At 40.6% G+C, this 14135-nt stretch overlaps 1 protein-coding gene across 2 annotated transcripts in view; it reads left to right on the top strand.

Annotated features, from left to right (window-relative positions):
• Positions 1–14135, top strand: part of ADGRD2 (adhesion G protein-coupled receptor D2) — a 653782-nt gene that overhangs the window by 406444 nt on the left and 233203 nt on the right. The window lies entirely within an intron of this gene.

Raw genomic sequence — 14135 nt, 5'->3', positions numbered from 1 at the left:
GGGGACCGCAGATTTTTAAACCTACTACAGGACAATTTTATGGTACAGTTCATAGAGGCCCCAACTAGGAATGATGCTCTGCTGGACCTGGTAATCTCAAACCATGGAGAGCTTATTATGAATGTACATATAAAAGAACATCTGGGTAGCAGTGAACATAACATGATTTCATTGATTGTTAGCTGTAAACAGCAAGCACATACGGGAAATATAAAAATCGATTTCAAGAGAGCTAATTTTCCAAGGTTGAGAGCTACTCTCCAAGACTTAGACTGGGAGGGAATATTGGCATTGATGAACACAACACAGAAATGGGAGTTCTTCAAAAAGACTGTATGTGAACACACTGCAAAATATATTCCCATGGGCAACAAGTTTAAAAGGCTAAAAATCAAACCTATGTGGCTTACGGCCAAAATTAAAAAGGCGATAATAAGAAAAGAGCTTTTATTCAATATAAAAATGAAGGAATGCTTCATTGTTTAAACATTACAAAGAATATAACAGAATATGCAAAAAGGAAATAAAGGCTGCAAAAATTGAAAACGAATGACAGATTGCAAAAGATAGCAGGACCAACCCCAAAAAATTCTTCAAATATATTAATAGTAAAAAGGTTTGGTCTGTGCATATAGGCCCTTTACAAAATAATCTAGAGTGGGTAACTGGGGACAAAGAGAAGGCAAATTTATTTAATACCTTCTTCAGCTCTGTGTATACAAAGGAGCATGGGGGAGCTCTTGTCTATAATGGGCATGGTATTGACACAGCTCCAGATGATCCACATTGGCTCACAATTGATATGATCCAAAAATATTTAGACAGTATAAAGATGAATAAAGCACCTGGACCGGATGGCATACACTCAAGGGTCCTTAAAGAATTGAGCTCTGTCATTTCAAAGCCATTGTTTCTAATTTTTAGGGACTCTTTAATGACTGGCATAGTACCACTGGATTGGCCAATGTGGTGCCAATATTTAAAAAGGGGTCAAAATCTTTACCAAGTAATTATAGACCTGTTAGTTTAACTTCTATAGTTGGTAAGATACTGGAGAGTTTAATAAAAGACCACATAGATGAGTTCTTGCTGGAAAAAATATTTTAAGCAACAGACAGCATGGATTCATGAAAGACAGAAGTTGTCAAACAAATCTGATTTTTTTTTATGAGGGGGTGAGCAAAACCTTGGACAGAGGGATGGTGGTGGACGTGGTATACTTGGATTTTGCAAAAGTGTTTGACACAGTTCCCCACACACGGCTAATGTGTAAGGTAAAGTCTACAGGCTTGGAAAAATCTTTATGTAAATGGGTAGAAAACTGGCTAAAAGATCATATTCAGAGAATAGTGGTTAATGATTCATACTCTGAATGGTCTAGGGTCATCAGTGGTGTACTCCAAGGTTCAGTGTTGGGACCCTTACTTTTTAATATATTTATAATCAATATAGGGTCTGAGATTAAAAATCCCATTTCAGTCTATGCAGATGACACCAAGCTGTGCAGTGGAATAATGTCCTTACAGGATGTCTTGAAGTTACAAGCTGACCTCAATGCACTGTTTAATTGGGCAACTATGTGGCAAATGAGGTTTAATGTTGATAAATGTAAGGTTATGCACTTGGGGGCTAAGAATATGCATGCATCATACAGGGGCGGACTGACAACTAATGGGGCCCCCGGGCAATAGGGGATCATGGGGCCCCTGTGTCCTTGCCCAAACTCAAAAAAGCCTATGAAAAAGGTACCAGGGGCATCTCATGGGGCCCCCTACTGACCCCGGGCCCTCGGGCAGTGCCCGAGTTTCCAAATGGTCAGTCCGCCCCTGGCATCATACATACTAGGGGGAGTACAACTGGGGGAATCAATGGTGGAGAAGGATCTAGGGGTTTTGGTAGATCACAAGCTTAATAATGGCATGCAATGCCAAGCTGTGGTTTGTAAAGCGAGCAAAATTCTCTCTTGTATTAAAAGAGGTATAGACTCCAGAGAGATATTACCCCTGTACAAATCATTAGTAAAACCTCATCTGGAATATGCAGTTCATTTTTGGGCAGCAATTCACAAAAAGAACATTGGGAAACTTGAGAAAGTACAGAGAAGTGCAACCAGGGGCGGACTGACCATTCAAGCACTCGGGCACTGCCCGAGGGCCTGGGGTCAGTAGGGGGCCCCATGAGATGCCCCTGGTACCTTTTTCATAGGTTTTTTTAGGTGTGGGCAAGGACACAGGGGCCCCATGATCCCCTATTGCCCGGGGGCCCCATGAGTTGTCAGTCCGCCCCTGAGGGCAACTAAACTGATACAAGGCATGGAGGAGATCAGCTTTGAGGAAAGATTAGAGGAACTGAATTTATTCTCTCTTGAGAAGAGGAAATTAAGGGGGGAAATGATCAACATGTATAAATACATCAGTGATTCATATAGTGAACTCAGTGTAGAGCTATTCACCCTGAGGTCAACACAGAGGACAAGGGGGCAATCTACGTCTGGAGGAAAGGAAATTTAATCTCCAAACATGGAAAGGTTTCTTCACAGTGAGAGCTGTGAAAATGTGGAATAGACTCACTCAAGAGTTGGTTCTGACCAGCTCAGTGGATTGCTTCAAAAAAGGCCTGGATTCTTTCTTAGATACACATAATATATCTGGATACTAACATTTATAGGTAAAGTTGATCCAGGGAATATCTGATTGCCTCTTGGGGGATCAGGAATTAATTTTTTTCCCAGCAGGAGCAAATTGGATCGTGCTTTGCTGGGTTTTTTATTTTGTCTTCCTCTGAATCAACTGTGGGTATAGGATTTGAACTTTTTTTTTTTCTATGGTTGAACTGGATGGGCTTTTGTCTTTTTTCATCCAGACTATGTAACTGGTAAGGTTTCAAAGAAAGTAGCTTTGGGAGAACAGTCTTTTTTAAAACATTAATTCTACCTAGGAAAGATATCTTATGCAAATCCCATTGGCGTAGAAGGGTATAAATCTCCTGGAACAGTGGGAGATAGTTAGCTGCAAATAATTGGGCATAGGTTGGGGTAATATGGATACCTAAATACTTAATAGCGGAATCACACCAATGAAATGGGTAATTGTGCTGTAGTAAATCCAAATCACAAGGTAATACATTTATGTGCAGGGCTTCAGTCTTTGAGGTAATAATCTTATAACCCGAGAGGTCACTAAAAGACTGCAGCAATTGATATAGAGGGGGTAAAGACAGATGGGGTCTGGTTATAGTCAGGAGAACATCGTCCATTAAAAGGGAGAGTTTATATACCCTTCCCATCTACCCCTATTACGTCGGGGTGTGGCCTGATTGCCACCCAATGGCTCAAGACATAGGACAAATAACAGTGGGGACAGGGGACACCCCTGCCTGGTACCATTAAACATAGGGAAAGTAGCAGAAATGGTGTATGGGAGTTTAACTTGAGCAGTTGGATTGGAATATAGTGCTTTGATAGCATTAAAAAAAGGCCCTTGAACTCCAACATATCTTAATAACTCAAACAGATAAGGCCATCCCAAGCGGTAAAATGTCTTTTGGGCGTCTAGACTTCAAAAGTAGTGCCGGCGTCCGTGTGCTCTGGAGAACATCTATCAGGTGAATTGTGCGCCGTGTATTGTCTCCCACCATGTAGGCATGCTGAAATTGCGGATGAGGGACATCCCCCTATAGCAAAGAGGAATAGAATGCCAATAGATGGGGACCTTAGTCTGCAAGAAATTGTTTATAGTAGGCATAAGAAAAGCCATCTGGACCAGGTGATTTATGGAACGGTAAGTTCTTAATGGTAGCTAATAATTCCTCAGCAGTAATGGGTGCATTTAAAACCAATGTGTCTGCACTACTCAGCTTGGGAAGCCGAAGGGTGGAGACAAAACTGTCAAAGGAATCGCTACAAAAGGGGGGGTGGGCGTCCGAAGTTAAACAGTTGTAAAATTTGCGATAATATTCTCCAAATACATGTGCCATTTGACAAAAGGCAGATGTAACACCTGCCTGAAAAAGGAATTCAGGAGCAGGGGGTGTTGATTGAGTCTTCAATTTGTTAACTAACATCCTGTGGGGCTTATTAGCATAGTGATCGAACTTCTTCTTTATCAAAAGCAATTGTTTGGTAGCAAAATTTGTCTCAAGCGCTTTAAGTTGATCTTTGAGATGGAGCACCTCTCGAAGTTTCGAGACGGTAGGCGAGTCTGTGAGCCATTTTTCCACGTGGAGCAGTTGGGATACAGTTTTCTGATGGAGTTTGGACTTTTTGCGTCAAGAACCCTCCATGATGAAAAAGCCTCTAATGAAGGCCTTGTGGGCCTCCCAAAGTGTGGATGCAGACGACACTGAACCAACATTTAGGTCGAAAAATTCATGAAGGGCAGTGGAGATGGAGGCAGTGATCTCTACATTATGTAAAAGTGTGTAATTTAATTGTCAGTGACATGTATGGGCATGTGGTTGATTCAGGAGTAAATCTAGTTTCAGAAAGGAGTGATCCAACCAAAAGTTGGGGACTATATCAGCATTAACTGTTTGTTTAAGTAAAGGGGCGGATATTAGAAAATAGTCCAATCTAGTATAAATGTGATGAACCGGGGAGAAAAAAAGAAAACTGTTTGGCGTTTGGGTGTTGAATTCTCCAAAAGTCAAACAACTTGTGTCCCCTCATCCATTGACGGAAGGATGTGGATTGTTGTAGAACGTGTTTCGAGGGTAGGAGGCCTCAGAGAGATTTCCTGTCTCGAGTGGCTGATATGGACAAATTTAAATTACCACCTATAATCATGAAAGGGTGTGACCTAAGCAACAGTGGGGAGATAGTGTCAGCGAGAAATACAGATTCATTAGCATTAGTGGCATAAACATTAAGGATCGTAAGGAGTTTATCTCCACATTGGCATTGGAGCAATATGTATCGACCATGAGGATCTAAGATTGAAGATAGTACTCGAAGCGGACAACCCTTTTTAATAAGGATGGCTACACCTGCCTTACCAATTGCATCCATTGCAGAGTAGGTTGTGGGGAAAAACCTGAGAGCAACTTGGAATGAGCTACCTTTTTTAGAATGAGTTTCCTGTAATAGGATAACATCAGCTTTGGATTGGTGGAACTTTCTAAGGGCTATCGACCTTTTCCTCAGGGAATTTAAACCCTTAACATTGCATGAAAACAATCGCAAAGACATGTTAAGACAGTGTGAGAACAAGCAAACAAATGCAGAGCATCATATCAGAATAACCATGTCGTTTGAACAATGAATAATACAGAGATTCAAAACTGGGAGAAACGCATCCAGTGCGTAGTAGCAGAACAAACAAAAAGCAGTCAAACGTGAAAAAAAATACTGAGTAATATAGTAAAAGGGCAAAATATGGTTCAGGTCTGAGGAGCCTAAGCTGCCCAGAAATCTACAGCCTCAGCTGTAGATGAGGGGGGACACCATGAGGAGGGGAAAAGAACAAACGGGGACTCAGCTCCCTTCCTCCACAATGAACCGCTCACAGTAGATGAAGAAATGCGGGTGATCCCGATGGGGTTGTGGATATTATCCACAAGAGGACAATTAAACATGCCAACAAGCATGGAGTCTCCAAGGATGGTAGTATCATCAAGTTGCGGAAGACATCCTAGATACTGGGGAGTGTTAAGGTATCGGCAGATGGGTCTTATTCTTGGATCTCGCCGGAGTCCACAATTTGTAAGGTGTGGTAGTCCCCCTCGGTTTGGGTAAGGGGAGTGCCAGAGCCTCATCCAGGAGTGGCGGCAGACCCAGGTTTCGTAGGAAGGCTTCTCCCTCTTGGAGATCCCTAATGGTGTGTTGAGCACCGTCCTTAGCCACAATCAAGCGGCAAGGAAAACCCCGTCTATAGACAACACAATGTTTCTACAGGTGTAAAGTGAGTGGGCGTAGATTGCGTCTCTTAGACAGCGTGATGGGGGACAGATCACTGTAGATTTGGATTTTTTCCCCTTGGAAATCAACCAAAGTAGTATAGCGTGTGGAATTCAATAAAGACTCTATACTGTCATATTAATGAAATCGGACAATAACGTCCTGAGGCCTAGCACCCAATGGCGGTTTCAGAGCAAGGGAGCGATGAGCCCTATCCATGCTCCAGTCTATGTGCTGTACTGCCGGAGCCAGAGCAATAAAGAGACTTTGCAAATAATTGTGTAAATTTGCGTGAGACAAAGATAAATAATTTCAGAACTTATTCCACCTTTAATGTAGCCTATAAACTGTACAACTCAATTGAATAACAAACTGAAATCTTTTAGGTGGAGAGAAGTAAAAATAAAAAACTAAAATAATATGATTGCATAAGTGTGCACAGCCTCTTATAACTGGGGATGTCGCTGTGTTCAGAATTAAGCAATCTAATTTCCTGAGGCTCGAAACTGTCAGGACGGTACATATACCCCACACCCCAAATGATCCCTTTTTGGAAAGTAGACAGTCCAAGATATTTAGTAAGAGGCATGGACATTTTTTTTTTAAGTTGTAACAGGTGACAGTATGTAAAAAAAAAAGAGCATTTTTTTAAATTCAATTTTTAAATAGTTATTTTATTTTTTTTGTCAGCAATACCGTCATCGGTTGTGGTGGTGGTGGTGGGGGGGGGGGGGGTTTGGTTTGCTGGGGCAATCAATAATTTTTTTGAGTGCTGTTACAGGGATTATAACTGTTGGGCTAATTTTTGACATGCTGTGATTGGCTACAGCTAATCACATTGTACAGGGTGCTGTGATTGGCCCATGTACCATGTGATAGCTGTGGGCCACTATAGGACTTACAGCAGTTATGAATTAAATTTATTCATAACAGATTTGTTGTCACTGTGATCACACATGGATCACATGATCCCTCATCCACTCAATGCGGCCGGGTGACGGGAACCGTGATCGAGAATGGCCTGCTGCAAGCCCCAGGAGGTGAGCCAGTGTGCATGTGCCAGACAATGTATATTTATATTGCTAAGCCTGGCAGTGCTACACATCTACAGTAGCAGAACTTTGGGCAGGGTGGCAAGTGGTTAATCATATACCTGACTTTAAACCTACAAAATCACTGACTTTGTGCAAGTGAACCAAGTGTGCAAGTGTAAGAACTGTTGCTTGCTTGAATCAAAGGGTAGTGACACCAAATATTGATTTAATTTGGATTTTTCTACAGGTTGCTCCCTTTGCATCTTGTAAATTGATAAAAACTATTAAAATATGTTTCTGAAAGCATTCTTACTTTACAGCATTTCTTCCCACCTGACTAAAACTTTTGCAGAGTACTCTACATGAAAAATCTTATTATTTTCTTTACATATCTAGAACACACAAGGTCAGTACATGTGTATCATGCTCTCCTGTAAGTGGAAGTGATTTGCATGCTTGTTCTTCACTCGCACAAACTATTCTTGTAGTAGATAAATGATTCATTTCTACAGCAACCGCAACCGATATTGTCTTATTGTTCTAATGTGTAGCAAAGTCACAAGGCACACCACTTTAAATAAAAAGATGGTTTTTGCAACACTCAGCAATGCCTATTACAGCTCAAACTGCTTAAAAAGGTCAATAAACAAATGCTTTGAATGTTGCATTAGTCAAACTGATGCTAATCCACTTAAAATTGAAATAGGTGTCATGAGTGGGAGATGACAATGGCATTCTCTGAAAGACAACACAAAGAAAATGTCACCAAAGGGGTTTCAGGTTTGATCAGAAATTACTACTAATGAATAGATTGAATAAAATACCACATACTCTAAAACACTGAAGACCATCAGAAATGTTGTTACACGTCATAATTGAATGCAGCTGAAAAATTTTCGACACAGAGGGCAATTTTCTTAGATTTGATCAGTAAATTGAACAGTTAGATGGTTGAAATGATCAAATTGTAATGTATACTGGCATCTTAGAGGTGGGATGATTAATGCTGTGTGAAAGAATGTAACTATAGCTATAGCAGACCATGCTCCTGCTATGGGACTCAGAATTGCAGGAGGGCAGCACTATTTTTACACATTAATCAATGTAGACAGCAATAGCAATTTTTCAAATACATGTGGATATGATTTTTGCAACACATAATTATGACATTGTGTGCCATTCAAGCTCTGTAACCTTATAAAGTGCTTTTGTTCTAACGTATTTCAGGCACTTGGAGCTGAAGGAGGAGGTGTTTGAGTAGACTACAATGTGAGCAAAGCATAAAAAGCACTTCAGTGGTTTAATGATGTGCTTACATAATCTAGTGACAGAGAAATCTAAAAAGCTGCAGCTTGCTAATCAAGATGGCTCTCCAAGTTTTAGAGACCCACATGGAAGATAAATATATTTGAAATATATTTTCAAAATATTCTTCCCAAATATATTGACATATATTTGAAATACTACAATTTTGGCCATATTCAATACATTTCAAAATATATTTCAATAAATATATATATACACAGATATACACACTGTATGTTGAAATGCATGTTTATTCCAAAAAATATTTTTAAAAATACATTTTCAAATATTTTTTTTTCTTTTTATTTTAGATACTTATACCGCCGTCAATTTACGCAGCACTTTACATATACATATTGTACATTCTCATCAGTCCCTAACCCTCAAGGGGCGTACAATCTAAGCTCCCTAACTCACATTCATACGTACACATACTAGGGCCAATTTAGACAGGATTCAATTAACCTACCAGCATGTCTTTGGAGTGTGGGAGGAAACCAGAGTACCCGGAGGAAACCCATGCAGGCACAGGGAGAACATGCAAACTCCAGGCAGGTGGTGCCATGGTTGGGATTCAAACCAATGACCCTAGTACTGCCAGGTGGAAGTGCTAACCATTTAACCACTGTGCTGCCCATTATACTGTATGTTTTTAAAAATACATTTAATCTACATTTTTGGAATGCATGTAAAAATATATGTTAAAATGACTTTTTTATATATGTTAAAAAAATCTGAAGAATATATTTAAAAAAATATATTTTTAAAAATATTTTTCATATATTTTGTAATATATAAAAACATATTTCAACATGCAAAATTTTAGTATTTCAAATATATGTCAAAATATTTGGGAAGAATATTTTAAAAATACATTTCAAAAATATTTTTCTTCCATGTGGGGAGTAGTTGTATTTTTTATGGATTTGAAATATCACAGATGTTGAGGCTTGAGATTGCTTTGGGGATAAACAGTTCTGCAAGTTGTCAAGAGTTTATAACTAGTGTGGTGACTTCAATCATAACTCCAGCTACCCCCACCTTCCCCGGGCACCTCCTTTGGAGCACCCCTCTGACCCCATTTTTAAATAAATGTAACGTTTTCCTATAGTCTTTGGTCAGGTCATGCAATGAAATGGGCTTGATCCTCCTCTTTCTCCTCCAGCAGTTGTTGGAGTTGGGTTCTAAGATAAACCTGGGCTACGCTCATGTAGGGAGAGCCCTCTAGCAGCCTGTACTCACTACTCTGTTCAGCCCCTGAGGCAATGGTTATGTCTCTTTGCTGGACTGGGCTGTCTCTTTGCCATGTTGGACCAGCAAAGAGACATCCCAATCCAGAAAAGAGACAGCCTAGTCCAAGAAGGGACATCCCCATCCAGCAAAGAGAAATTCCTGTCCAGCAAAGAGACATTCCATCTTTGCTATATGGGGATGTCTCTTTGCAGGTTTGGGGCCATCTCTTTGCAGGATTGGGCCGTCTCTTTGCTGGATTGGGCCGTCTCTTTGCTGGATTGGGCCGTCTCTTTGCTGGATTGGGCCGTCTCTTTGCTGGATTGGGCCGCCTCTTTGCTGGATTGGGCCGTCTTTTGGCTCGATTGGGCCGTCTCTTTGAATATATAGGGAGCACTGTGATTACATCTCTATGGGCACTGTAATGTAAAGGGGCACTATGATATAAAGGGGATTGTTCTGTAAAGGGGCACTGTAATCAATACAGTGCCCCTTTGCAGTGCAGTCCCCTTTATATCACAGTGCCCCTTAATATTACAGTGCGGAGGACCGACTCCATGAATAGTCCATCACCAATTGCCTCTGTGAATGCCCTTGCACCCACGCCCCTCCCCCCCCGGAAACTGGCTGCTCAGTCTAAAATGCCCGGCGGGCCTATAGGAAAGTATGAGAGTTCTGTTTATGTAGTGCAACTTTGATATGACTTTACACTCTCCGGCACTCTAGTATCAACATTGTATCAAAGTTGCATCAAAGTAGTGCAGGAACCTTTAAGCGCTAGGGTTAGGGTTAAATGTTAGAGTTAAATGTTAGGGTTAGAGGTAATTGTTAAGGTTAGAATGTTAGCCCTAACAATTACTGCTAACCCTAGTGATTACCACTAACCCTAACCCTAAAATGCAACTTTGGACACAAAGGTTTCTGCATGACTTTGATGCTACTTTGATGCTACTGGAGTGCCAGAGAGTGTAAAGTTACATCAAAGTCAAACAGAGCTCTCATACTTTCCTATTAGCCAAAAAAAACCCAAAGAACAAAATGCATGATGTGACACACAAAAAAATGCATCAACCTGCATAGATGTTAACCGAGCCTTAATCATACTGAAATTCAGCTAATCCTGCTGAACTCTCTGGAAGAAAAATCAGCAAGATAAGATTTGTTTTTGATTTGGAACACAAACAAGCAGATAGGATATGATATTGTATGCAATATGCATAATTCTCCAGTTACCTCTAACAACCAGGGTTGTTTTTCAGCTGGAACATAGTGGAACTCCTCTCCACCTCTGGCTCAGGCCCTCTGCTCCCTTCTCACCACTATCACTTGTAAACACAGAAGTTGGACTTCTGTGTTTACAAGTGATGGCTTGTGTCCCAGAGCCTCCCACAGATTGGACCTCCTGAGCAGACCTCCTGGATGATCTCACTGCAAGTGAGAGAGAGCAAAGCCACCTACAGTGTGCAGGGAGGTATTAGAGCTTATGGGGTGCTTAAGCTTAGTACGGCAACAAAAGTAAGATACGTGGAAAATGGTGGAGCTTTTAAGGAGGGGGTGAAGATGAGGGAAGTGGAGGTGGGTTCTGTGCAGAGGTCAGAGCTGGAAGGGGGCAAAATGAGATGTCAATGGGGGATGCAGGGGTAAGCAGCTGTGCAAAAGGGCTTAACTCTGCACTCTGTATGTAGTGCACCGTTGAACTCTGCACTCTGTATGTAGCACACCCCTGAACTTTACAATCTGTGTGTATTGCACCCCTGAACTCTGTACCCTGTACCTAGTATGCCCCTAAACTCTGTATGTAGTGTACCCTTGAACTATGCACTGTGTGTAGTGCACCCCTAAACTCTGCAATCTGGTCATAATGCACTCCTGGTATTTAATGCCCCTTTAGGACCCCCCACCACACCACCACCACCGTTATTGAAATTTGGCCAAATCTACTATTTGATGCCGCTTGGCTGGCGTGTGTGTGGGAGACATGGTTGAGTTCCTGAGACAAAAAAAGCTATTCTAACAACCATCTAAGGTATTATATACAGTATAAAAATTTACAAACAGTTAATGTACAGTGTGGCAGAACTGTATAATATACAGTAGACTTCACCAAGTAGTGGAAATGCATATTAATTTTTGTACACTCTAAAAAAGCCATACTCAGCTAGGGTTCCATGGAAACGCAGGGTTCTTCCACAGGTTGCTGGGTTTTCCTTGAGCTGTGGCTAATTGACCTCCCATCTGATGATGCCTCCATAAGTCCATGTCTATCACCACTTGGCAGAGCCAGTAGCAACACAACAATGATCTTCAAAAATGTCTATTAAAGGGTGGCATTCTAACCACCACTGTAAGGGCTTGTTCATGTGTACATCAATACCATATGCTTAGGCAGCATTTATTCAACATTTTTAAAGCCTCAGAACCTCCCGGTGTCTACAGAGTCTACAGAGCAGCCATGTGGTAACACTATTTGCTTCTGTGTGCAGGCAAAACCATCAAGCCATCCAGATATTCTGGTGGTGCCAGACAGGAGCAAAGGCAGTGAGCATTTTTGCAAGCTTTTGGTATTAGCAAAGTTGACCTGGACCAAGCCAAGTGTCAAAGAGATCAATGTATAGGAATCCATCCTGCAGAGATTTTACAAAAATGTCTATAACACCACAACCTAGCCACACCTTAAAGTAGATAATTTCCTCTACATCACTTCCCACTTATGAACATCTCACTAGAAAGGCAACACCTTCATGGACATTTATCAAGCATTCTTGAAGCTAAAGGCACGTTAATAATCATTGCTTCATTCTTCATAATCAACACACTTGTGAACGAGGCCTTAAGGGGAAATTTTTTCCACTATTTACCAGTGTAAGGGGAATTTTCCTAATGAACCCCAATGGACTAATCCTAGCAGGGGTCCCTGAGATGGGAAAATAATTTAAATATTTCCTCTGGGATAAAAAGTTTGAGAAAGGCTGATTTATAAGGGGAATTATCAAGGAAGTAGTGTCATGACGATCAGGGACTTCTCTTCACATAAAGGCAGGCCATAGATAGAGCAAATTTTTTCATATATAAGGAAAACCAATAAACACAGTGACCAGTGCAGCGCTACAATATAAAGTGAAATCACAACATATATTAAAAATTATATATACAAAAGTCTAATCATCTTTTGCAAGCACCAAGTGCTCCAAAGCATATAAGTATATTATTCCACCACCAGATGTCTGCTCACCTCCAGAAGTGTGACCTCACATAATATTATGTTTGGTCTTACTGTACTTTTGGTCCCAAATTGGGCACTGAAGATCAACTTGATGAATTTCAACAATGGTTCACACCTTGCCCGGAATACAACTCCCACCATCACAACACCTCAAAAACAAAAGACTCCACATAGTGCGTAAACTTCAAAACATTTTAATATCTCAATATTATACAAAATGCGCAATCACATGTATTAGGTGCCCAACTTCACCAGGTAAAATAAGCCTCTGATTATATAAATTGCTCTGCTATCTATGGAACTGTGCCATGCGGAGTCAGCAGTAATAGGGCTTAAGCAGTGGGTCATCCGAAATTACCAGGTGTAGATCAGTAAACACCGCGATGTCTTCTCCGTAGAGCATTGTCGTGTCATCCAAAGCTCCTCCTCGACACGTTTCGTTGCTCGTCACGTGACTTTCTTAAGAGGAATGTGATTGGATCATCCAATGCTGAACAGTAATATATAGACCCCCGACGTCATGTTGTTATGGATGATTAAGGTGCACCATTGTACCGTAGCTCATAAGCTATCCTGATGAGACTTCAACTGAGAATGAATACTTTATCAAATCGGGATGAGCTATCACTACACAGAACAGAACCGCAGATCTCCGGAGTAAACAAACAATACTTGATTTAATAATTTTTGCATACATAATAAATATAAATATTCATATTTTCTCCCCTCCCATAGACTACAATACCAACTATCATATACAAAATAAAATACATGTAAAATACATTCTAGAAATTTGCATTTAAATCAGTACTAATCCCCACAGTGACCTAGGGATTTGATAAATTGGAAATCAAAAACCTAGGTCATTGTCATAACCTTAAAGGGGTATTCTAGATACTAAAGGGGTATTCTAGATTTTACATACTAAACTAAAAATAAAAATAAAACAAAAAATTATTTAAATTATTACTCCTAATACACCACTAATAATCACTTAAACAATTTAAATCAAAATCTTTATTCATTCCTCTTGGGGCCAAGGTTCTCAACTCATGGATGCAGAAGGACTCCATTTTACTCAGCTCCATAATCTTATTGCCACCGCTCCAGTTTCTTGCAAACCTGAATAATCCTTATGTGCATCCAAAAAATGTCTTGATACAAAATGTTTAGGAAACCCCTTACTATTATTATAAACATGTTCCTTTATCCTTTCTCTTAATGTCCTTTGTTTCCTGCAACCCAAAAAAATGCACTGAATTTCCCCATCAACACAGTGAGTGTTGACAGGGGAATCCCTCCTGCTGAGCGATTGTGTTCTCCTGGCAAGGTGTGTATGTCTCTGCATGTGTGTGTGTGTGTATGTGTGTGGGGGGGGGTGTTGCCATCCCCACTCAGAGAAGACTGTGTTTGTTGCTAGTGGCTATAATAGCCCTTCGATAATCCCATG

Source organism: Staurois parvus, unplaced genomic scaffold (genome assembly GCF_062004578.1).
Source record: "Staurois parvus isolate SC_StPar_1 unplaced genomic scaffold, SC_StPar_1.0 ptg000002l, whole genome shotgun sequence".
Classification (NCBI taxonomy): Eukaryota; Metazoa; Chordata; class Amphibia; order Anura; family Ranidae; genus Staurois; species Staurois parvus.
This window is presented reverse-complemented; position numbering and strand designations above follow the sequence as displayed.